Here is a 24,011-nt window from a genome sequence, read left to right as displayed (position 1 = left end):
AGAATGATGGTCGCTCACGACCTGGAAGTGGCGGCCTAAAGATACGGGCGAAATTTCATCACTGCCCAGACAACAGCGAGGCACTCTTTCTCGGTGGTGGAATAATTGGTTTCAGCACGAGACAAAGTCCGGCTAGCGTACGCGATGACTCGCTCAGCGCCATCCTGCCACTGTACGAGCACAGCGCCGAGGCCTACGTTGCTTGCATCCGTGTGAACCAGGGTCTCGGCATGGGCATCGAAGTGGGCAAGCACAGGCGTTGTTTGCAAGCGGTGCCGTAATTCATCGAATGCCTTTTGCTGTTCGTCTGTCCAGGCGAAGGTGACATCATCTCGGGTGAGACGCGTCAACGGGGCAGCAATTCGTGAAAAGGTTGCAATGAATCGGCGGTAATAGGCGCAGAGTCCCAAAAAACGCCGGACTGTCTTCTTGTCGGATGGAGTAGGGAAGTTGGCGACGGCTGCAGTTTTGGCGGGATCGGGCTGAACACCTCGACGGCTGACGACGTGGCCCAGGAACAGGAGCTCTTCGTAACCGAAGTGGCACTTTTCAGGTTTTAACGTGAGGCCGGCAGATCTTATAGCCCGTAGCACGGTGGAAAGGCGTTGGAGGTGTTCCTCGAACGCTGGGGAAAACACAATAACGTCGTCCAGATATACTAAACAAGTTTGCCATTTAAGGCCCGATAAGACTGCGTCCATCATTCGCTGGAATGTCGCTGGAGCGGAGCACAATCCAAACGGTAGGACCTTGAACTCGTATAGTCCATCCGGCGTGACAAACGCAGTCTTCTCACGGTCCCGTTCGTCTACTTCGATCTGCCAATAACCGCTTTTGAGATCTAGCGAGGAGAAGTAGCGCGCATGGCGCAGCCGGTCCAAGGAGTCATCAATGCGTGGTAGCGGGTAGACGTCTTTTTTTGCGACCTGGTTGAGTTTGCGGTAGTCAACACAGAATCTCAGACTGCCGTCTTTCTTCTTAACCAAGACGACAGGTGAAGCCCAGGGACTCCTCGATGGCTGTATGACACCGTCATTCAGCATTTCGTCTACCTGCTGAGCGATGACTTCGCGTTCCCGCGGTGACACTCGGTATGGGTTCTGTCGGACTGGTCGGGTACGTTCGTCGGTTATTATGCGGTGCTTGGTGAGGGGCGTCTGCTTGACCGCGGAGGCAGACGAGAAACAGTCTTGAAACTGAGAGAGCAGCCCGACAAGTCGATCCTTCTCGGTAAGTGATAGAGCGGGGTTCACATCGAGGGCGAATTGGGCCGGTCGGCTGGCAGATGTCCCGGTCTGGAGTGCGATGCAATCAGAAGTTTCGGCGATATCTTCCAAGTAGGCGACCGTGGTCCCTTTAGCGACGCGTTGTCGCTTATTGCCGAAGTTGGTAAGGAGTACATCCGCGAGGCCGTTGGTCGGATGGACGATACCGCGGACAACACAGACGCCGTGATGGAGCAGCAGCTCAGTGTTCTGTTCGGCCACCCGTGCAGCACTGGACTGGTCGTCGCACCTGACGGTAACGAGAGTACATGAGCGTGGCGGCACGGTTACATCCGCGTCAAGGATGCGCAAAGGTGCGTGGCGTCGTTCGGCGTCTGCGGAAGTCGGTGCAGGCGGTGAAAACGTGACCAAACGGCGAGGAACGTTAATGACGGCACCATGCTGTCGTAAGAAGTCAAGGCCGAGGATGAGGTCCTTGCAACAGTTGGGCAGAATAACGAAAACCGCAACAAACACGGAGTCGGCTATGGTGACTCGTGCAGTGCAACGCCCTAAAGGTGTCATAAGGTGGCCACCAGCAGTACGAATTTGGGGTCCAGGCCATTCAGTCCTAACTTTTGCGAGCCGATCGGCGAAATTCTTGCTGATTATTGAGAAGTCTGCTCCTGTGTCTACTAAAGCAGTCACTGGGTGCCCGTCAACAAGCAGGGGAAGGTCGGCGCTAGCTGTGTCATCGGTATGAGGGAAGCTCGGAGTCACGGAATCACGCTGCGGCGGCATCGCTGTCACGGAATCACGCTGCGTCGTCACGGGGGGGTCTTCGGGACGTCGGTTTCGTTTTTCAGCAACCTGCCCCCCTGAGGTCGCCGCCTTCAGTTTCCCCGGCGTGGGCTTGGCGACCGCCCCCTCAGCGTATCGCTGAAAGTACGACGGCTAGGTGACGAGTAGCGGACGGGAGAAGGTGACCGTTGGCGGCCGTTCGGTGAAGTCTGCTGGGCAGCAAGGTATTCCTCGATTTCCCGAGGTCGCTCACCGAACCGTGGGCGCGGGGCGTGACGTGCAAATCCCTGAAGCCCGAGTTCACGGTAGGGGCAGCGCCAATACAGGTGGCCGGCTTCCCCGCAGTGGAAGCAGAGCGGCCGCTGACGAGGAGTGCGCCATATGTCGGCCTTCCGGACCGGTGGTTGCATGGCGAGTCCCTGCTGCGGTGGCCGCTGGTAGGAGGGTGGTGGCAGAACGGACGGCGGCTGCGAGTCGAACGGGATAGGCTGCGCGGGAGGCACCGCGGGCTGTCGGATAGCTGCTGCATAACTCAGAGGGCGTGGCTCGGGCAGCAACTGAGGCGGTGCAAACGCTTGATAGATCTCCTCGCGCACGACTTCAGTGAGGGCAGCGGCTGTGGGATCAGGCGAGATGATGTGGAGTTTCCGGAGCTCCTCGCGAACTACGTCTCGGATCAACTCTCGCAAAGAGGAATGTTCACTGGCGCTACACGAAGCGGCCACTGAGCTGAAGGGCTGAACGTACGCAGACTCGTTTCGTCGGAAACGCTGCTGGAGGGCTCGCTCAATGAGGGTTGCTTCACTGATGAAGTCGGCAACGGTCTGGGGGGGATTCCGCACCAAACCAGCGAAAAGATGTTCTTTTACGCCCTGCATCAGGTGGCGCAACTTCGCGGCCTCCGTCATGTCGGGATCAGCCCGCCGACAAAGACGGGTCACGTTTTCGGTCACGTCTTGTGGAAACGTGGCAGTATGCATATATATAAGAAAAACCATCGGTATTTAATTCACGACGTTTCGGCCTGACGGCCAGCCGTTTTCAAGTGTACTACAGCATTTGAAGCACACACGTTTTGTTTCAACTGCTGTAGTATACTCGAAAAGGCTGGTCCTATAGCAGGAACGTCGTAAATTAAAACCTGTTATGTTTTCCAATTTCTGTGAGTCAATCATTTACCAAAAAAGGGAAGAGAGGGGAACTGTGCCGAAGGCAATATTCTGTTCCTCTATTGTTCGCCGTAAAATATTTTGATGTGTCATGCACGCCTTGTAGCGCTTATGTATGCTTGTGAGCAATATATGAAAGTAATAATTTGCATTTTGCTTCTACGATTCTTTAAACAGTCTAGGATACGGTGTTCACAAAATGAATTTGAAGCGATAACAATGTTGATACAAGTGGCGTATATTGTAGTTAACACACATATTTCCAAACAATAAGTTGGTGGTAGTAATTTACTTCGTACTTGAGTGGCCAATTTTCGTAAAGGTGGCCAATTGTCGGAATACTGTTGGTAGGATGTTGGTAGAGATGGTTGATATGTGGTTGATACGAAGTATAAACAATTTCTACGTACTTGTGTCTTTTGGATAACAGTGACCAATCGTCGGTAGACCGTTGATAGTGTGTTGGTAGAGATTGTCGCTAAGTGGTTAATAGTAGTAGTAGAAGACGTTTATTCGGCAAAAATTTACAGGCCGAGCATGTCGACCGCCTGGGCGACCAGAAGTCGCTGTTCTTCCTCCCCTTCAGCGCCAAGCCAGTCGAGCCAGGTGGTGATGGATAAAGAACGTGGGGGGTAGGAACCCGACTGCTGAGCAGCCGGGCAATAGAAGAGGCAATGGGCAAGGTCCGCATAGATACAGGGGCAGTTGGGACAGGAAGGGTCCGATCGATAGCGATAGAGGAAGAGGCGAGACGGGGTGATGACTGCATTCATTTGAACGTGCCGAAGAAGGCGAGCCTCCGGCACTGTGAGTGATGGATGAGGGGGAGGGTAAAGGCGTTTGCCGAGGCGGAGCTCGAGGTAGACCTCTTTTATGGTGCGGCGAAGGGTGAGTCTCCCACCGTCCTCCGAGGGCTTGGGACAGGGGATCAACGGTGCCCGGAAAAGTGTGTCACGGGCGAGCTGATGAGCCAGCTCATTGCCGTCAATCCTTGAATGCCCAGGGACCCAGCGGAGGAAAGCGATGGAAGGCTGCAATGCGGAGACCGCTCGTTCGACCTCCTGTTGAAGAGAAGGGGTTAGGGTGCGTTTCTGTATGTGGTGTATAGCGGCTTGTGAGTCTGAATGGACTGTGTACTCTTGAAGAGAGGGAAGGAGGGCAAATGACTGGAGGGCATACGCAATGGCGAGGACCTCGAGGGAAAATGCATCCGGAGGGCGTAGAAACGGCCCGCTGGTGTGAGTTTCAGGAGCGGGGAGGTGGGGGTGGTACAGGGCGTAGCCGCAGGAACCTCGAGGAGCCACGGAGGAGGCATCCGTGTAAGCTACACCCTGGGTATCAAAGAGAGGGGATTGGTGCTGTGCGGCCGCATGACGACGACCGGCGTGCAGAACGGGGGACATGTTGGACGGAAGGGGGAGGATCCGATGATTGGGAGCCGGGGTGGGAATAGGAGAGGTAAACGGGGCACAGGGAATGGGCGAGATACCCGCTTGAGTCAGTAACCACTGACCCTGACGGGTAAGGGAAAGCCGGGGCAATCTGCCAGTCATGATGGAGAGAGAGCAGAGAACGGAGAGGATGGAAGAGGCCTGTTGCAAAGATCTTTGCAGTAGAGGTAGTGATAGGGAGGTTGAGAGCTGCCTTGTAGAGACCCACAAGGGCAGTCTCAAGAGCGTTAAGTTGAGTCTGATTGAAGGAAACGTAGGGTGCAAAGTACAAGACCTTGTTGAGGGCCAGCGCGTGGGCAACTCGGCACGCATGAGCCTCGTGGAGACCTGAGCGTCGAGTGATCACGCGCCGCAAGAGGTGCGTTACGGAGTGGCAGGTGATGAAAGCACGGTGGAGGGCCTGCACGTGCTTGGCTGCATGCAAAGGAAAGCCAAGAACTTTGCACTGCGTGACGACAGGAATGGGAGAGCCAGAAAGGTGGAGAGAGACAAATTGGTGGTGTGAGCGCTGGTATGAGGAATGGTTGAGGAGAAGGAGCTCGGATTTTTCAGGAGCAGGAGAGAGGCCAGCAGTGGTGAGAAAGGAGTCGATGAGATCTAGGCCACGTTGCAGGGTGTCCTGTACGTGACCGGGAGAGCCAGACGAACACCAGAGAGTGATGTCATCGGCGTAAAATATATGATGCAGGTCGGGAATTTCAGCTAGCTGGGAGGCATTAGGGGCCATAGCAAGATTGAAAAGGGTAGGAGAGAGAACAGCACCTTGAGGAGTGCCTCGGGTGAGGTTGTGGGGGTCGGACAGATAGGTGTCGACTCGAAACGAGCGACACATTTAGAGAGGAATGAGCGGATATAACAGTAGTGCGGGAGCCATAGTCTAGGGAGGCGAGTTGGGAAAGGATGTGGTCGTGGCAAGCACCGTCGAAGGCCTTGCGAACATCGACGGTCACAAGTGCGTGAATTTGAGTGGGGGTAGGTGACAGAAACGTGTGCTGGAGAACCAGAAACATGTCCTGTGCACAGACGTAGCGTCGGAAGCCGATGAGAGAATGAGGGAAGAACTCCCTCGTCTCGAGAAAATTAGAGAGGCGAGTCAGGGCCATTCGCTCAAGGGTCTTACCAACACATGATGTCAGGGAGATTGGGCGGAGGTTAGAGAGAGAGGGAGGCTTGCCCGGCTTTGGAATCATAGAAATGAGGGAGGAGGTCCAGGAGCTGGGCAGGCAGCCGCTGTCACATGCATCATTGTAGGTTTGTCACAGAAGTGGCGGCAACCTGTAAATTACTTTTGTTTGTATAAAACTAATGCGTCCGCGTTTCTTTGTATGTGTCTCGGGAAGAGCAAGAATGCATGCACGCTTTTTTCAGTTATGTAGACAACCCCTCGCGTTGCGAAAGCGGAGGCGGCTCAAACTCGTCCCCGATACTGCCGGTCTAGAGCTGACCATTAGCGGGAAAGAAGTTGCGGCCTACGTGACTGGCTTTTTGGTTGTGTTTTACTTTTTTGTGTTTCCAAGGTCACCGAATCGAGAGTCGAAGCCTGGGGCTTCTTTTTAGTTGTGCGTTAATTTTTTCCTCCTCCAAGATGGCGGCCATGCAGAGGCAAAGTGTAGGTGCCTACGTGCTCTCGTTGCGCTTTTTGGTGTTTTGTTTTTTCGACGCCGACGCTGTGGCGCCGCGAGTGCTCGCTCGCTAGCGCCCGAGGGCTTTAAAAGGGGGCCGTATGGAAACGAACTTCAGTCCGCTCGTCGGTGGAAACGCTGCCGCCGCGAACTCCCGGGTCTCCGAGCCGCCGCACCGCATCCTCGAAACCGCAAGCTGCCCTGGACGGACGTCGCCTTCGGGGGCCGCACTGACTGCGTTTTTGTGGATGGACTGCAGCCGCGCTTCCCGGTTCACTGTATGTTTGTTCACCTTCTAACTTTTGATCGACTGTATCTAATTGGCCTCTCACTTGTGTTCTGACCTGTGTAGAAATATTCAATGTATAACTTAATTCAGTGTGTTTACTCTTATGTGCTTTACGCAATTGTTTTGTAGAATGTAAATTACGAGTCTGTGAAAGCTGCCGCATTGTTCAATCGAAGCTATAAACGTTTTTGTTGTTGTTACCCCTTAACACGCCTCGGTCTCAGTCACTGCGTTTGCTTACCGGCTACGCCGGGCATCAAACGACCACCTCCTCATTGTCCGGATTCGGTGATGATGTCGACTAGTCGCCGAACCCGTGACAATTAACTGGCGACCGCGACAGGACGTTTGATGCGAAGGGAACGTGGTGAACTGAGTGGGAGACTTGTTGAGGTGTTGAACTGTGCCGACTTAAAAGAGAGGTGTCGTGTATCAATAGGATTTGCTTTCTGCTGAGCTTGTAGCTGTGTTATTGAAAGTGTGCTTGGAGAAAGAAGCATGGATTTGGAAAGGTTGATAGCTATGGGTAGCCAGTTGGGGCTGACAAGCACTGAGCTCAGAAAATGGGTCGAAGATAAGCTGCGCGAAGAGCGAAAACGGGTCGAAGATAAGCAGCGCGAAGAGCGGGCGTTTGCCCGAGAGAGAGCGGAGCAGCGGCGCGCGGCCGCGGAGCAAAAGCGCGCGGCCGCGGAGGCGGAACGCGCGGCCGCGAAGGCAGCTGACGAACGTCAGATAGAGGTTATGCGTTTGAAAATAGAGCATGTGCGACTAGAGAAAGAGGCTAGAGAGAAAGAGCGGGAAAGCCAGCCAACAGAACGCGTGTGCGACGCGATCTGCGGCGTCACCGAATCGGACAGCGAGGGAGCCATTCCTGTTCCGACGCTTGAACAGTCAGAAGCAGAGCGAGATGTGAAGCTTTCTGATGATTTGACGGCGGATCCACGGAGACAGCCCCGAGAAGTGATTTCAGAACACTCTCGCATCTTCTCCGACGTCCCGGGCAAGACGGACTGGGCCGAGTGCCGGTTAGACCTCACTACCCGCACTCCGGTCCAGGTAAGACAATACCCACTTCCGTTTTCGACGAGAGAAGCCGTAGAAAGAGAGATGCAGCATATGGAGCGACTGGGAACAATCGAGAAGACTCAGTCACCCTACAATTCACCGGTCCTCTTGGTGAAGAAACCTGAAGGCACGAACCGGCGTTGCATTGATTTCCGACGCCTGAACGACGTCCTGGTTGCCGATTCGGAGCCAATGCCCACAGCGGACGCGGTCTTCGCTGCAGCCGGAGAGAAGAAATGCTTCTCAAAGGTAGACTTTGCCAAAGGATATTTGCAAATCCCATTGACTGAGGAGTCCAAGCCCAAAACGGCGTTTTCAACTACATCGGGTCTCTTTCAATTCCGTTTTGTGCCGTTCGCCATAAAAACTGCCCCGGCAGTATTTTCAAGATTGATGCAACGAGTGGTGGAGGGAATTCCCGGAGTGCAGCACTATTATGATGATGTCCTCGTTGTCAGTGCTACGTGGAAGGAACATCTTTCTTGGCTGAGGCAGCTGTTTGCGAGAATCGTGATGGCCGGCCTGACAGTACGACCAAGCAAATGCGAATTCGGGATGGAAAGCATCGAGTTCCTCGGGCATCGCCTTGGCCGAGGTGAGCTGGCACCACTCGGGAAAACGCTCGACAAGATACAGGCGGCGCCAACTCCTCGAGCAAAGCGTCAGGTACGCGCTTCCTTGGCTTGTCGGGGTATAACCGCGACTTCATACCCGACTACGCAAGAATAAGCGAGCCCCTCAGCCAGCTGACGAGAAAGGGAGAGAGGAACGTCGTTGAGTAGACGAAGACCCATCGAAAGCCTTCGAAGAGCTGAAGTGTCGGGTCTCAAGCCCTGCGATACTACGGCTGCCAGACTTCTCTAAACAATTTGTGCTGCGCACGGATGCCTCTGATACCACCAGCCTTGGCGCGGTACTAATGCAGCGGCATGACGGAACGCTTCACCCGGTGGCATACGCGAGCAGGAAATTGCTCCCCAGGGAAGCAGCATACAGCACAATCGAGAGGGAGTGCTTAGCGTTAGTTTGGGGAATACAGAAGTTTTCCACCTACCTCTATGGGGTCCCGTTTTTAGTTCAGACAGACCACCAACCACTGAGCTACATCCAGAGAGCCAAACAGCTAAACAGCTGGAGCTTGCTGCTCCAAGGATATCAGTTTACCGTCGAGCATATAAAGGGCAAGGACAATGTCGGTGCAGATTTTCTTAGCAGGCTGTAGATTTGTCGGGCGCTATTAATTTTCGCTATTAATTTATTCAAGTGTTATGGTGCATGTATACACGGTGACTTGTAGTGTGTGTGTGCTAGATTTATATAAGAGGTTCTGTTACGCGCTGTATATCTGTGCACAGGTCTGCTCGCCGACTTCTGTGGGTCTAGAATATTATCGGATAATATTCCGAAAGTAGGGGGCCGTGTCACAGAAGTGGCGGCAACCTGTAAATTACTTTTGTTTGTATAAAACTAATGCGTCCGCGTTTCTTTGTATGTGTCTCGGGAAGAGCAAGAATGCATGCACGCTTTTTTCAGTTATGTAGACAACCCCTCGCGTTGCGAAAGCGGAGGCGGCTCAAACTCGTCCCCGATACTGCCGGTCTAGAGCTGACCATTAGCGGGAAAGAAGTTGCGGCCTACGTGACTGGCTTTTTGGTTGTGTTTTACTTTTTTGCGTTTCCAAGGTCACCGAATCGAGAGTCGAAGCCTGGGGCTTCTTTTTAGTTGTGCGTTAATTTTTTCCTCCTCCAAGATGGCGGCCATGCAGAGGCAAAGTGTAGGTGCCTACGTGCTCTCGTTGCGCTTTTTGGTGTTTTGTTTTTTCGACGCCGACGCTGTGGCGCAGCGAGTGCTCGCTCGCTAGCGCCCGAGGGCTTTAAAAGGGGGCCGTATGGAAACGAACTTCAGTCCGCTCGTCGGTGGAAACGCTGCCGCCGCGAACTCCCGGGTCTCCGAGCCGCCGCACCGCATCCTCGAAACCGCAAGCTGCCCTGGACGGACGTCGCCTTCGGGGGCCGCACTGACTGCGTTTTTGTGGATGGACTGCAGCCGCGCTTCCCGGTTCACTGTATGTTTGTTCACCTTCTGACTTTTGATCGACTGTATCTATTGGCCTCTCACTTGTGTTCTGACCTGTGTAGAAATATTCAATGTATAACTTAATTCAGTGTGTTTACTCTTATGTGCTTTACGCAATTGTTTTGTAGAATGTAAATTACGAGTCTGTGAAAGCTGCCGCATTGTTCAATCGAAGCTATAAACGTTTTTGTTGTGGTTACCCCTTAACACGCCTCGGTCTCAGTCACTGCGTTTGCTTACCGGCTACGCCGGGCATCAAACGACCACCCCCTCATTGTCCGGATTCGGTGATGATGTCGACTAGTCGCCGAACCCGTGACAAGGTTTTAAGGAGGAATTCTTTGGCGCAGTCAGGAAGGTTGCGAAGTGTGGTGTATGTAATGGCATCCTCACCGGGAGCCGAGCGTGTAGCATTAGCAGCCAGAGCCGATTCGAGCTCCCGGAGAGTGAAGGATTGGTCCAGATCGGGGTTAGGTCCACCGCAGTACACCGGGTAGGAGGGTGCCAGGGGGGGGGGGGGGGGGGGGGAGATAGAGATGCGAGCTGATCAAAAACATCGGAGGGAGTTCCTTGAGCGAGGGCTCTAGCTAGAGTGGGAGCAAGGGCAGGCTTTGTGCCAAGGAGGGATTTGAAGAGAGACCATGTGGATCGCGAGTGCAATGCAGATTCAAGACGGTCACAAAGAGCACTCCAACGCGAGTGCTCGAGTGAGGCGCAGTGGGCGACGATCTCGGCCCGCAGAGCAGTGATCCGGGAAGAAAGTTGGGCATTGTGGGGTTGGCAGCGGAAGGAGCGTTGAAGACGTTTACGGCGACGCCATAAACGGAGTAGGTGAGGATCTGGGTCTGGGACTGGGTGACAAGAGCGAACACGACGGCTACTGGACGTGAGCGCTGCAGTGATGCGCGACGTCCAGTCGTCGTATGATTGAAAGGAGTCAGAGGCGAGATTAGCGCGGAAGGCGTGCCAGTCAGTATGAGTGACCGGATGACAACGAGGGATGTGGGAAAGAGAGGTGGAAGTGTGGACAAGATAGTGGTCACTGAGAAGAGTTTCGGCTGTCACTTGCCAGTGAAATGAAAGTGAACCCCGAGAGAAAGTGAGACCGGGTGTCGTGGGGCGCTATGAGGCAGTGCCCGCTCGAGTAGGGGAGCCAGGAGTATTGAGAAGGGTCAGGTGGCGTTCCTGGGCCAGACAGTGGAGGAGGCGGCCGGGTTTGAGGGTAGCCCCAGAGTGTGTGAGGGGCATTAAAGTCACCACCAAAGAGGAGATGGGAGTTAGAAGGAAGAGAGTGAAGGAACTTGCCCAGGGCGGAAAATAAAGAGGAGGTAACAGGGGGGTTGTAGAAAGACAAAAGGGCGAGTAAGACGCGGGAAGAAGGGTGGTAATAGATCACACCAACTAAATATTTAAGAAGGACGGAGGGGATATCAAGCGGCTCCACGAGCACGTCGCTACGTACATAAATAGACGCAAGTGGTGTGGCCGTAGTGGCATGGTAGGCGCGCTAGCCTGGGACAGTGCGGGCCGTCCGGGTCTCCTGGAGAAGGAGAAAATGGGGAAGGGAGGGGCGGGCGAGTAGATACTGGTGGAGGGGGGTCTTATTATGGCACAGATTTCGGCAGTTCCACTGCACAACCTCGAGGTCCTCGCCAAAAGCCATTATGATAGTGTAGAGGTAGAAGCTCTTGAGGGTACGCGTTCCTTCTTTTTGGCCGGAGGCAGTGACTGATGCAGGGATTGGAGCGTAGAAGTGAATGATTCTAATTGTTTGGATTGTGCTTGGAGGGTGGTAAGAATCTGCAGAACCGATGTCTCTAGCTGAACCAAGCGAGTGTGGTGTGCGTGTGTGGTGGTTTCGAGAAGATCAGCCAAAGGGGCGACCTGGGCGGTGGAGGAGGGAGTGGTGAGTGTGGCAAGGTGCTCATTTAGCTTGCTAAGCTGGGAGGTAAGAGAGGAGGTGGTTGTCTGGAGGGTTTGTGTCAAGGCGTGTATCTGTTGTTGTAGGTCGTGGGAAATGCGCTGTTGCTCTCGCTGCTGGTTCCAGCGTCACTTTCCAGCGTCTCTTCCACTGCACCACCTTCTCCATCCCTGACTGACGAGAGCCGCTCCTTCGACCTACGGCTTGCTATGCTGGAACGCCAGTGGTTAATATGAAGTGTATAGAGACTGTCGATGAGGGGATGATAGGAAGTATAAAGACTTTCTACGTGCTTGAGTCTTCTGGATTACGGTGGCCAATTGTCGGAAGACGGTTGATGGGTTGTTACTACAAAGTATGAAGAGATTTACAAGACTCTCTATTCAATGTTGACAGGTTCTATTAAGATTCGTCTAAAGACTTTCTTAAGAATATTAATAAAAATTTTTGTAAAGGTAACCTTTCCGCTTTTCCTTTTCAGTCGAGATTGGCTGTCTACACCACACATCAACCGGCGGGTGCATCAAAGCGCAACGTCGAACAGTATGCACAGGTCTGTACAAAACAAATCTACTATTTAAAGATGGCAGTACTACGACAAACACGAAGAAGGGCCACAGGTTCCTGTTTTTATTTTTGCGAGTGGCGCTGACAGCCATCCCAAATCCACCATGAAGCCCGCAGCAAGAAGATCGATCAATTAGTGCTTCTGGATGCTAGCTCTGCGGTGGCCGTACTAACGTAGACGACAGTTATTGCTGCGCGGATTATTGCGTTAGTCTGGATGCTTAAACTGAGGCTGAAAAGAAAACTACCCCGTTTGCTCTTGTTGCGTAAATAGTGAACTTCAGCGAAATCTTACATATGTGATTATTTTTTATTCCCTGCAATTTTCGCCTTCAAATTAGCACCTTCTTTCATGGGTTCAGGAGTCCATCCAATGCAAGGCTGCTTCCGCGTTTTCCCTTAACAACCCTTAACAACACACGCCCACTCTTTGTAGCCTTGGTGGATCGAGCTGCGCTGCGAATAAAGCGTCTCCAGCGCGGACATACAGTGCTGCTGCCGTTGAGCTGCGAACATCCCTTGCAAGGAAATTATTTAGAGTTCATAGACTGCCCATCGACATTTGTCTGTGAATTCGATACACTTTGTATAGACAATTCCTTAAGCCTAGTCTACAGACAATATAAATCTTCTATCGTATAACTGAGCTGCAGAAAGTGAACAAGGACATTGAAGAAACACACAGACGAGGAGGATGCGGCGCTGACAACTGAAGAATAAAACAAACAAAGAACAATAACCAGCTGGCGCGAGAGATCTTGGAAGCCAGGGCTATGCGTGATTCGGGCGCGCAATGCAAGTCTTCAGTTTGCCTATCGAAAAAAGAGGTCAAGTACCTGCGCGGCGATGGAAGCGGATAACGATCTTTCGAAAGAATGCCTGTTCTTCAGGATAAATATGCGGTTTTCAAATAAATTCTTCAGTTGTGAGTGCAGCATTGTGCTCGTCTGTATGTTTTTTCAACGTTCTTGTTCACTTTCTGCTGATCAATTATACGATCATGAACCAACTAGCTCACCAATCCACCTTATTAAATCTTCTAGACAGCTTAAGAAAATCTATAGATTTATGACCATTCACTTCCAGTTGACCTTGTTTAAAGACTAAATATGCAAAAGGAAATGTCTGTAGGAAAGCAATAGAGTCTGTAGAGAGTCCAATGACCATTTTGAAAGCGATTGCTCAGATTATAAGTGCGCACAAATTCGCCTATGTTCGTGGTCGTCGTTCCTAAATGCTTAATATGCACCCTTAAAGTGTTGTCTGCAGTTGGCACCTTTGCACTCGCGGGCCTGCACCACCCTTCAATCGGTGCCCCTATAAAGGGTGTATTAACGGTGCTGACACCATTTTGCAGTGAAGCGAGAAAAGATAACAGCGTGAGAAGCGTTCATTCAACAGTGCTGTGCCCCTAATGGCCTATTTTGTTTTTACTAAGAAGAGGATGTCTATCGTGTGGGTGTTGCAGCACAAATCCCATTCCAAGAGTAGACAAAGAACCCGCACCGATTTACACGAGGGCTCTCAGAACCAAATTAAACCTGCATGTATGATGAAGCCTAGAAGCTATGAAACCTGAGATCGGTTTCTTTCGCTGGTCTTTGCACACAGTAGAACTTGGTGCTGGGCTAGTTGGTCATTCATTATTTGTAGATTGGATGTAGCGCCATTAGGAAGACCACAGGGAGGGGGCGACACAATAGCAGCGTACATTGTTGTGTCGTCCTCTCACTGTGGCCTTCATAATAGCGCTACATCCAATTTTTAAATACTTTGCACAGAGTATATACACCATTGTATATCATCATCATCATCATCATCAGCCTGACTACACCCACTGCAGGGCAAAGGCCTCTCCCATGTCTCTCCAATTAACCCTGTCCTTTGCTAGTTGCCGCCACTGTATCCCCGCAAACTTCTTAATCTCATCCGCTCACCTAACTTTTTGCCGTCCCCTGCTACGTTTGCTTTCTCTTGGAATCCACTCCGTTACCCTTAAGGACCAGCGGTTATCTTGCCTTCGCATTACATGCCCTGCCCAAGCCCACTTCTTCCTCTTGATTTCAACTAGGATGTCATTAACCCCGTTTGTTCCCTCACCCACTCGCCCTCTTCCGATCTCTTAATGTTACACCTATCATTTTTCTTTCCATAGCTCGCTGCGTTGTTCTTAACTTAAACTGAACCCTCTTTGTTAGCCTCCACGTTTCTGCCCCATAGGTGAGTACCGGTAGGATACAGCTGTTATATGCTTTTCTCTTCAGGGATATTGGTAAGCTACCAATCATGACCTGAGAGAACCTGCCATACGCACTCCACCCCATTCTTATTCTTCTAGTTATTTCCCTCTCATGATCCGGATCTGCGGTCACTACCTGCCCTAAGTAGACAGCTTAATTACCGCGCAGAAACTGGGTGCTCGAAAGAGCGCACCGCGCGGCTTGTGCTAATTGCGCTAACTGCGGGTTCTCCTCTTTGCCCTTTTGTATGGTATGTTTCATTAAATTCATTGCGTGCATTTGTACTTAGCTAGTTGGCTTAGATGTTTTCAGTTATTTACCTCTGTATCTTGCAAATTTTGTATCAATCAATCAGGCAATGAGTCAGTCAGTCTATACAATTTTGTATCAGTCAGTCAGTCAATACAAATAAAGCGTCGTTGCTTCGGGAGTAGTGTATTGACGCGGGTACGACAAATTTAAGCTTGCAATTTTTTACGGGATGGGTTTTTTTCCCCTTTGCTGGTCTACTAACTACTTGTGTTAAATTTAATACTGTTCCAAAAATGAGAACGGATTTATATTGATTTCCGCACCAGCGCTCTTGATGGACTGAACGTTCTGCATTCTCCGATTGAGTGAGCAAATTAAAGCTGTCGCTGATTTGCTTTGCTGTCGCTTCGTGGTAGCGATTAAACAAGAAATTTGGGCTAGTTGGTGCTTGGACACGGGCTGCAGCATGTTAAATAGCACGAGTAAAACAGCGGACAGAGAGCGTCTGTCCCGTCTGCTTCCCTCTCTCTGTCCGCTGTTTTCTTCACGCTAGTTAACACGTCGCAGCCAGTGTTAATGGGAGTCATCGGCAGCAAATAGAGAATTTTACGCTATCGGAGTCAAGTGATTGTGGTAGGAGAGCGTTAGCAGTTCATTTCCTCCCTCAGCGTGTTCGCTATCTGCAGTGGACGCCTCTGAAAGAAACGAAATTGAGGTATCGGCTGCTGGAGTGCACTCGCATGATGATGAAGGGCGTGTGCATTCTGATGGTGACGGAAACTTTCGTGCCTTATTTCCTGTACATTCTGGAAACCAGCGCTGGCACTTTTATTTCATTTCTGGACGTTGGGCCTCAGTACAGTCCTGGAAACCAAATTATTCATACGGCCGCCTGGGGATTATCGTCGTGGCAGCACATACGGGGAGGACGCTTCTATGTGAAGAAGGATTGATGGCGTCGGATTGAGGGACCAGGTGGGAGCGGAAGTTGGAGTGACAAAGAGGAAACGTTGAAGGTGGGAGATGGCGATGAAGGTGAAGCGTACCAAACATTTGACGCTGCTCTTACTACTAGCTTGGTGATGCTATCTCTAGCGGCGAGACCGGAAAGTGTCTGACTACGAGACTGCAAGAACACAAAGTAAATTTAGAGAGCGTGACCTCCGGGCAAATAAGCCTGAATTGTACCAGTGGAAAGTTTCCCTCCTGCCTTCGGAAGAACAAGTATTCTGCGCATATGCCGGCACACCACCACAAAGGTGACAACGGAAGCTCATGCTTTTTCAGAATTATCAGATAAGTGTGCAAGCAAGCCTTCCGCGCATCTAACCAAACAAGGGCTCCTATTTCTGAGGGCCAATGACAACGTGAATGATTGTAGATTGTAGGTAGATAATCGTGTGGCGCGTATGCGCATAGTTGCAGCGCATGTGTCTGCGTCATTTTCCTGTCTCGTTTGAGTGCTACCACGCTCTAGTACGACCAAGCACAACCGATTGGCCAGCCTTTACTTGTAAAACGCTGTTCTCTTTCGAAATTTTCATGATTTAGAACTACAGCACCACCTTGACTATTAGACCCATTAAGGTAGCGTGTCTTGTAGTGAGTCAATTTAAACAGATACGTTTCGCAAGTGCTTCAAGTTTCCGTGAGCAAAACAGTAGAATCGACAAATGATGTTTTATGTTTTTATGGGGTTTAACGTCCCAAAGCAACTGAGGCTATGAGAGACGCCGTAGTGGAGGGCTCTGGAAATTTCGACCACCTGGGGTTCTTTAACGTGCACTGACATCGCACAGTACACGGGCCTCGAATTTCTCCTCCAAAGAAATTCAACCGCCGCGACCGGGATCGAACCCGCGTCTTTCGGGCCAGCAGCCGAGCACCATAGCCACTGAGCCACCGCGGCGGCAGAATCGACAAATGAAAATTCAGCGACTTCTTCTAGACAAAAATGTTTGTTTTAACGAACCTTGCATTTAAGTTCATGCACTTCATCGATTCAGATGAGAAGTATGATGCAATGGCATTGATCTCAGCCGGTAAATAGTACTGCTTATTCATAATTCGCTTTTTAAAGACTACACGTCTCGGGGAAGGAACAGCAGGTCAGGTTATGAATGGGGTATGAAGGGCTTGAATGGGCAGGGTATGTTGTTGGGGTAGGTCGTCTCTTCAGTCGTCATGGAATCACAGCGCTTGCAGGCGAGGACAGACCGGACACGCACAGCTGCGCTGAACTGTCCGGTAGCTCAGCGCAGTTGAGTGTGTCTGCAAGCGCTGTAACTCTATGATAACAAAGAATGAAACGGTTAAGCTGCTTTCAACTGACAAAGAGCTCCTGCCCTATTGATATAGGTGGTCCGTGCCTTTTTCTGTTTCCGCAAAAAGGTTCGTGCCGTTCACATGCCGGGATAGCGATGGCGTTTTCCCTTTCACTACCTCTTTTTAAGATAAGAAAAGAATTTGTTGGGGCCATATTGGTTACATAAATTCACTTTACAGGTGAGGGTCCCAAAATCAAGCGACCGCCACGGGACCCCCGGTAGATTAGTACTAACTTGAATAAAAAACAAGCAGCATCACAGAAAAGCATAATTAGTAGTAATAAGAAAACTAATTTAAATAAGGAACTTTTATATAATGAAAATGAAATAGATGATTAGCACGGCGAAAAAAACAGACGAGCAAATCAAAAATAACCAACCACTATAAATGATATTGTACAAAATACAGCGTTGTGAAAAGACATATAAAGATACAATTTAGAATACAAGGATACAGTTGTCAAAGCACAAAACACAAATTTAAAATTTCTAGCAAATAATGGACAAGAATTTTCTAAAGTGAACAGAAGCAGCTCACATCACTTATTGCTGCAAAAGAAAAATTTTACATTTGATTTAAACATAGACAAAGATATCGGCGATTATAAACTCAGGGGTAAATTCCACACGGAAATGCATGCAAAATGAGAATGCCCTTTTGCAGAATCAGTAAAAACTTCGAGAAGCAAGGTATTTTTTCTAGCTGCAAATCTCGTAGGGTTACAATTCTTCAAAAACATTTGTCAATAAATTCAAAAGAAAGTGGGTTGTTCATTAATCTAAAGAAACATGATGGCTAGGTTGTAATCAAATAAATTTTTAACGGATAAAATATTATATTGACGAAGCAAAGAGATGGCAGGACAGCAGCCTGAAGCAGTTTCCTGTCAAATCGTGTTACGTTTTTTTTTGAACGAAAACGCAAGGATCGCTGTCTTGCTTTTATCCTTCAAGCAAACAAACCTTGCCCCCTGTCTCGTTTGACGAACTATTATTCCAGACGCACTGCCTGCTTTCGAAGGTAGCCTATGTACAGACAAAATTACTCCATGCAGGGCTTGTTGATTCATGCTACAAATATTTTCACGGCGCAAAAAGGCACAACACAGGAAAAGACAGAAAGAAATTGACAGAAAGAGCGCCAACTACCAACAGAGTTTATTGCGGAACATCGTGACTATGTTGTTTTCCTGTTATGATAATGTACTGGCGTATAAAAGAAGCTGTTTTCCGCAATAAACTCTGTTGGTAGTTTGCGCTCTTACTGTCCGTTTCTTTCTGTCTTTTCCTGTGTTGTCCCTTTTTACGCCATCAAAATATTTGTATTATGTACAGACCAAGCTTAGGTTTGCGATAAGTGAGGAGCTTGTAGCTTTATGAGCAAGTGTTATCCTAACGCACATCGGGATTGATTGTATGTTGCCGAAATACGTAATTCTCTTGTGTGGAATTATACCCAGGCGTGTCAACGTCAGCCGCGCAACGGCCATCCGGGGGATACGGCGGAGTCTATTGCTGCGCAACGTGCATGACGGCCGGAAAGCGCGGAAATGGGTTTTGCGTCGACGAAAAACTCGTGGAGAGCAAATGCAGTCTTTTATGGCTGTCGTGTAGTATTTGCCACAGCGGTCCGGGTGGTCACTGTGCGCTTTCTCTTTCACTCTGCGCCTTTTCGTGGTGTAACGCGGCACTTTTCGCTGGATGGTATGCCATGAGTTCATAAAGCAAACCACGAGAAATGTTTAAGAGAACATGTTGCTGGCCTAGTTTGAAATTCATTGCCTTTCAGAACGATAGTAAAAGAAAAGGTTCGGGGCAGAAGAAGATCAGTTGAAGCATTTGACTAAACTAGATGGAGGAGATCTGTTTTTAACGAAAAGATCTGACGAAGTTTGTGAATTCCTGAAAACTGAAGCTATTGTTGGGCGTGCCTTTTCCGGGGATGTTGTTGAAATGTTTTATTCTGTGCCTTGATGCCTTATTTACTGCTGTCAGGGAATGCATCGAAAAAAATGATCCCATTTCCTTACAGAACTCTGCCGATATTTCTGTTCATGATTTTACTTGGCGTCCACTTTTAAAACATTTGACCAGCGGTTTGTTCTGCAGAAACGGGCATTTGTATTGGTTCGTGTGTAGCTCCGGTTTTATGTAACATTTTTCTTTTTCACAAATGGACTAGTCTTTCATCAGGTTTTGGGGCTAGCACCGTTTTTAAAGTTTTTAGATACGTTGACAATTTTTTTATTGTAACCGAGGACGCAAGCTTAAACATCGCTGAAGCTTCACATTATGTTTTATCTCTATTCAGACAACATGTAAAAGGCTTGCATTTTACGTGTGAACTGCCAGTGGGCAATGTTTTACAGTTCTTAGATATTAAAATTGAGTTCTGTAGGGGCCGTGTGTGTTGGGCGTACGCTCCACGAGCAAAAAAAGGGATTATGCCATTCGACTCTTCGCATTTCAAGTTATTGAAAAGAGGTATTGCTTCACTGAGCCTAGAGTCCGCGCTCACAAGTTGCGACAAAGTTTTGAAAACCAATTGGCTAGGCTGTTTCAGCCGGACTCCCTGGTTCGCTCGTGACAGGGGTCGTGAAAGCCTTTTACAGAAGATGAAGATGAGGGCAGTGAGAGCTGGGGCAGAGGTCCCTCGTGAAGAGGGGAGATCAGTGGCGGTGCCGTACGTGCACAAGTTGGCCCACAACCTGAAGAAGGTTGCGAGCAGGCATGGTGTCCCGCTCGTCCCTTCAGCCCCCCTGAAGCTCGGAAGCGTTTGCCCTCGAATCGACAAAAGAAAAGAATAAGAACAAGAAAGAGGCTGTGGTACTAAGCATAATCGACCTTTAATGAGATGTGCCGAATGGGGTTGTTTATGAACATAACGAGAGAATATAGCGCAGAGTAGGACAGGACACAAGAAGACACGAACAACACGAGCGCTAACTTCCAACAAATTTTATTTTCCACATGCAACATATTTATACACCAAAAACACGTCATCACTTGTGCTAACAGTAACGTTGCCTGAGAAACCAGAGTTCTTTATCACATAAAAAGATAGAGGGAGTGCTTACACATGTCTCTCCCGAAGAATTTATCCTTTCAGCTTCAGTTATTAATCGCGTGGCCATATCCCTACTTTTTGCAAGCACAGCAGTTTTTTCAAAAAATGGTTTGCTCGTTTTAGATTCGCATGAACGAATGTGGTCAACAAGTGATTTCTCTTTCCCGTTCTTGACGTCGCGTGCGTGTCCCATCAATCGCTGATTGAGGCATCTCCCCGTCTGGCCGATGTAATGCACCAACATGCACCAACAAGCCCAAAAAGATACGCTTTTGTTTACGAAATTCCCCTCTCGTGCGGTCGTTCCTATATAGGACAAACAGGGCGCTGCGTTAATGGGCGAATCAGGCAACATGAAGGAAACGTAGAACAAAATAAAGAGGGCCCAAATTTACCGAAACATATCAGGCTCTTGTGTGCCATGCTTCTCATACGTGCGGATCCTTGCCAGAAAGAGCAATAACAAAGCCAGAGAACTGATTGACGCTTTCTATATCAGTAAGAAAGGCAGTTCGTGTTTCAGCGAAACTTATGTATTTGAGACAGAAAAGGAAAACAACGCTGCAAAAAGACGTACACAAGAAAGACTGACACAGGACTTGCGCTAACTTCATCTAGTTTTATTTACTGTAACGCCAACAAATATATAGAAAATTCAAGGCATGCGCAATAGAAACATCCGCACAACAGCATCAACAAAACCGTTCAAGATATGCTATCTCAGTCTTGAAAAGGCGGACCGAGATAGCGCATATCTTGAACGACTTGAAGACGGGGAAACGCCGCTGCCTTCTTAAGTTGTATCCGACTATAGTTCTGAGCGGCGCTCTGTCCAGTTCTCTTGTCTTGTCTTGTGCGCGTGCGTGCGTGCGTGCGTGTGTGCGTGTGTGCGTGCGTGTGTGCGTGTGCGTGCGTGCGTGCGTGCGTGCGTGCGTGTGTGTGTGTGTGTGTGTGCGTGTGTGTGTGTGTGTGGTTTTTGGCGCTTTTATTTGGCAATGAATTACAGGAGGCAAGTGGTGAAAGAGAGTAGACATACTTTTGCTGCTCGCGGATTAACGCGGCAAATTGCCTGTTGATCAAGCTCCTTGCTGTAGACATCCCGCGCCACAAGCCGCGCATACCCGCGCAATTAAACAAACTACAACCAGAACATAAAGCGCTTTAGCTCTGGTTAAACCTAGAGGATTGCGAAAGCAATGAGAGAGAGAGAGAGAGAGAGGCGATGGAGACCTCGCTGCAACGGCGGCGGCCCCAGCAGGCTAGCTATGCGCAGCCATGCTGCATGCGCAACTGGCGAGCGCGGCGGCGGCACCTCTGAGTCACGCGCGCAGTGACAGTGGCGGCGCGCCAGCTGTGCGCCGTGTGACGTCACTGCTTCTCATTGCATACGCAGTATGGCCTTGCCTCAGCTCCGTGAAATGGCTCGGCGATTCGAGTAGTGTTGCATTCGCAACAAAAGGACTGACTGAGAGAGCGGAAAACTGAGGGAGAAAACGGCTTCGTAAACACTCGGCTTGCGAACGCTGGCCGTGTGACGTCACGCTCTCTCCTTAGTTTTTTTTCCTCTATGGTGCCGGGCGCCTACATCACGCTACCATTCCGATCTAGAAGAGTGCGGTGAGGGGCTAGTTGGTATGACATTATGGGAACAAAAAATAACTGCGCAAAAGGACGGGACAAGAGAAAGAGAACCACACGGGACAAACGCAGACTGACAACTAATTTATTCCACCAACTCCTCTTTCCTTCAGCAGCAAAGCGCATGCGCACCAACCCCAAAAACAAAAATAAAAGTCACGCTCATCTCGTGGAATCAAGGAACTCTAACTCATTGCGGTACAGGTGTACTAAGCATAGCTAACACACTTGTCAGGCCCTAATCTCGCGATTTCCAAGGCCTCGATAATTTCCCGTTCTTTCTTATCCCTCGAGCGTCCGATAATCTTAGTCCTATCGAAAAGCGGATTACAATTTTTGTTATCATGCTTGCAAGTGTGACAATGCTTAGGCAGATGCTGCCCCCTTGAATCATCTAAGGAATTTGCATGCTCTAATAATGTAATGTTGACGCAGCGGCCAGTTTGCACTATGTAGAACCTACCACAACTCAGGGGAATATCATAAATTACATTGCATGTACACTGTACGAACTTATTCCTGTGGTTAATGCCACACTCAACCTTCTTTTGCTTATCTTTTCTCGCCAAATTGCACAAACGCGACAACTTGCAAGGTGCAGAAAAAATGACCTCAACGCCGAATTTTCCAGCGACCCTCTTCAGGCCGTGCGAGACCCTGTGAACATAGGGCATAACTTCATACTTCCGTCTGTCCTGTGCATCCGCCCCCCATGGTTTTGAGTTTGGGCGGAAGGACTTCAACAGGGAAAGGTACGGCAAAACAGCGCTGACGGACGGGACGGAAGAAGATGAGACAAACACATGCGCTGACAAACACATCAGCGCATGTGTTTGTCTCTTCTTCCGTCCCGTCCGTCAGCCCTCTCCTTGAATTCAACAGGGACTCAGCGAGAGCCTGAAGAAGTGCCAGCGGAAAACCAGCAGACCTAAGGCGATCAACCTGAGCCTCAAAGCTAACCTGAACCTTATGTGGACAGGACTTGGCTAATGAATCCCTGGTAATGGTAAAATTAAAACTCGGAAAGGCTGACTTAAAAGATGCTAAAACCTCCATCGCCACCTGGCCCAAGTCGTCGTTTTGGTCAATATTTAAAAGGATTAAGAAGTCGTCCACGTATCGGAACACTCGAACGATACGGTCGTCAGATAGTACACGCGATAGCCAGCGGTCAATTTCAGCTAAAAGGATTAGTGATAAACCGGGAGCTACACATGACCCCATGCAAATGCCGCGTTTCTGCACGTAAAATTTTTCCTGAAAACTCACAATCGTTGAAGTAAGATAAACCATCCATCCATCCATCCATCCATCCATCCATCCATCCATCCATCCATCCATCCATCCATCCATCCATCCACCCACCCGTCCACCCGTCCGTCCGTCCGTCCGTCCGTCCGTCGACCACAGCTTGCCAGGATCCGGTTGGTGTAACAATGGCTCTAAAAGGGTATTCTATCTTGTGGCTCTTGGCACTAAAGAACACAGTGAGCACTAGGACCTTGTTTTTCACCCCTTTACTTTTTAGCCTGTCGAGTTTCAGATCCCTTAACAGTGCAACCGCCTTTGCCTTCGCTTTAGACGGCTTTAGATCTGTTCTTGTAAAGTTCTTTAAGACAGATGTCGTGGCCTTATCACTAAAAAGCTTCTGAGGCAGAACCACAAAGCCTCCTTCTTTGTTGGCCATCATCAAAGCGAGGTCAGAGTTCCTAAAATAGCTTGCCACAGATCTCACCATGGAGTCTTCTTTCTTCTTGCCTTTGAAGGTGTTGTGGATTCAATCAACTGGAAAACGGCGCAAAAGACGTGGACAAAAAAGACAAACACGACACGACAGGACCAGCGCCAACTTGCAACTGAATTTTATTTCGCACCAAACCCGCCTTTATTTAGGCCAACACGCCCTAACTTAGTTAAAACAAAAAAGCCGACAAAAAAGAAACGGAAATTATCGAAGCCTTTGGTATTCAAGAGGCGGGCAACATGTGTGTAAGCACTCCCTCCCTGGCGTTGGCAGAAAAAGAGATTGTTTATCTGCGCAACCGTATGCCTTGCAGGAGAGGGGAGGACGTAGTTAGACCTGATGCGGATGACGAGGCACCTGCGTGTGCTCAATGATACATATTTATGTCGTACAAGTGTCCAGTAAAGACAGTTGAAGTCTAGCGGGTGTCCTGTTTGTGTGTATCTTGGTGTTGTGTCTGTTTCTTACCGCTAAGAATATGATTCTTGAGCAAGGTGTGTTGCTGGGCGAGTTGGTTGGGGTTCATCTTGTGAAAAAACAGCGCTTGCAGACAAAGGACCAGAACAAGAAGGACACA

General features: G+C 49.6%; 1 pseudogene; it reads left to right on the top strand.

Moving 5' to 3' along the window:
• The first annotated feature begins 9,457 nt into the window (after positions 1-9,457).
• LOC149326606 (uncharacterized) overlaps positions 9,458-24,011 on the top strand; it is a 60,951-nt pseudogene continuing 46,397 nt past the window's right edge.

Source organism: Amblyomma mixtum, chromosome 10 (genome assembly GCF_055824585.1).
Source record: "Amblyomma mixtum isolate Tamu chromosome 10, ASM5582458v1, whole genome shotgun sequence".
NCBI lineage: Eukaryota > Metazoa > Arthropoda > Arachnida > Ixodida > Ixodidae > Amblyomma > Amblyomma mixtum.
Note: the sequence above shows the minus strand (reverse complement) of the source record. Positions and strands in the feature narration are given on the sequence as shown.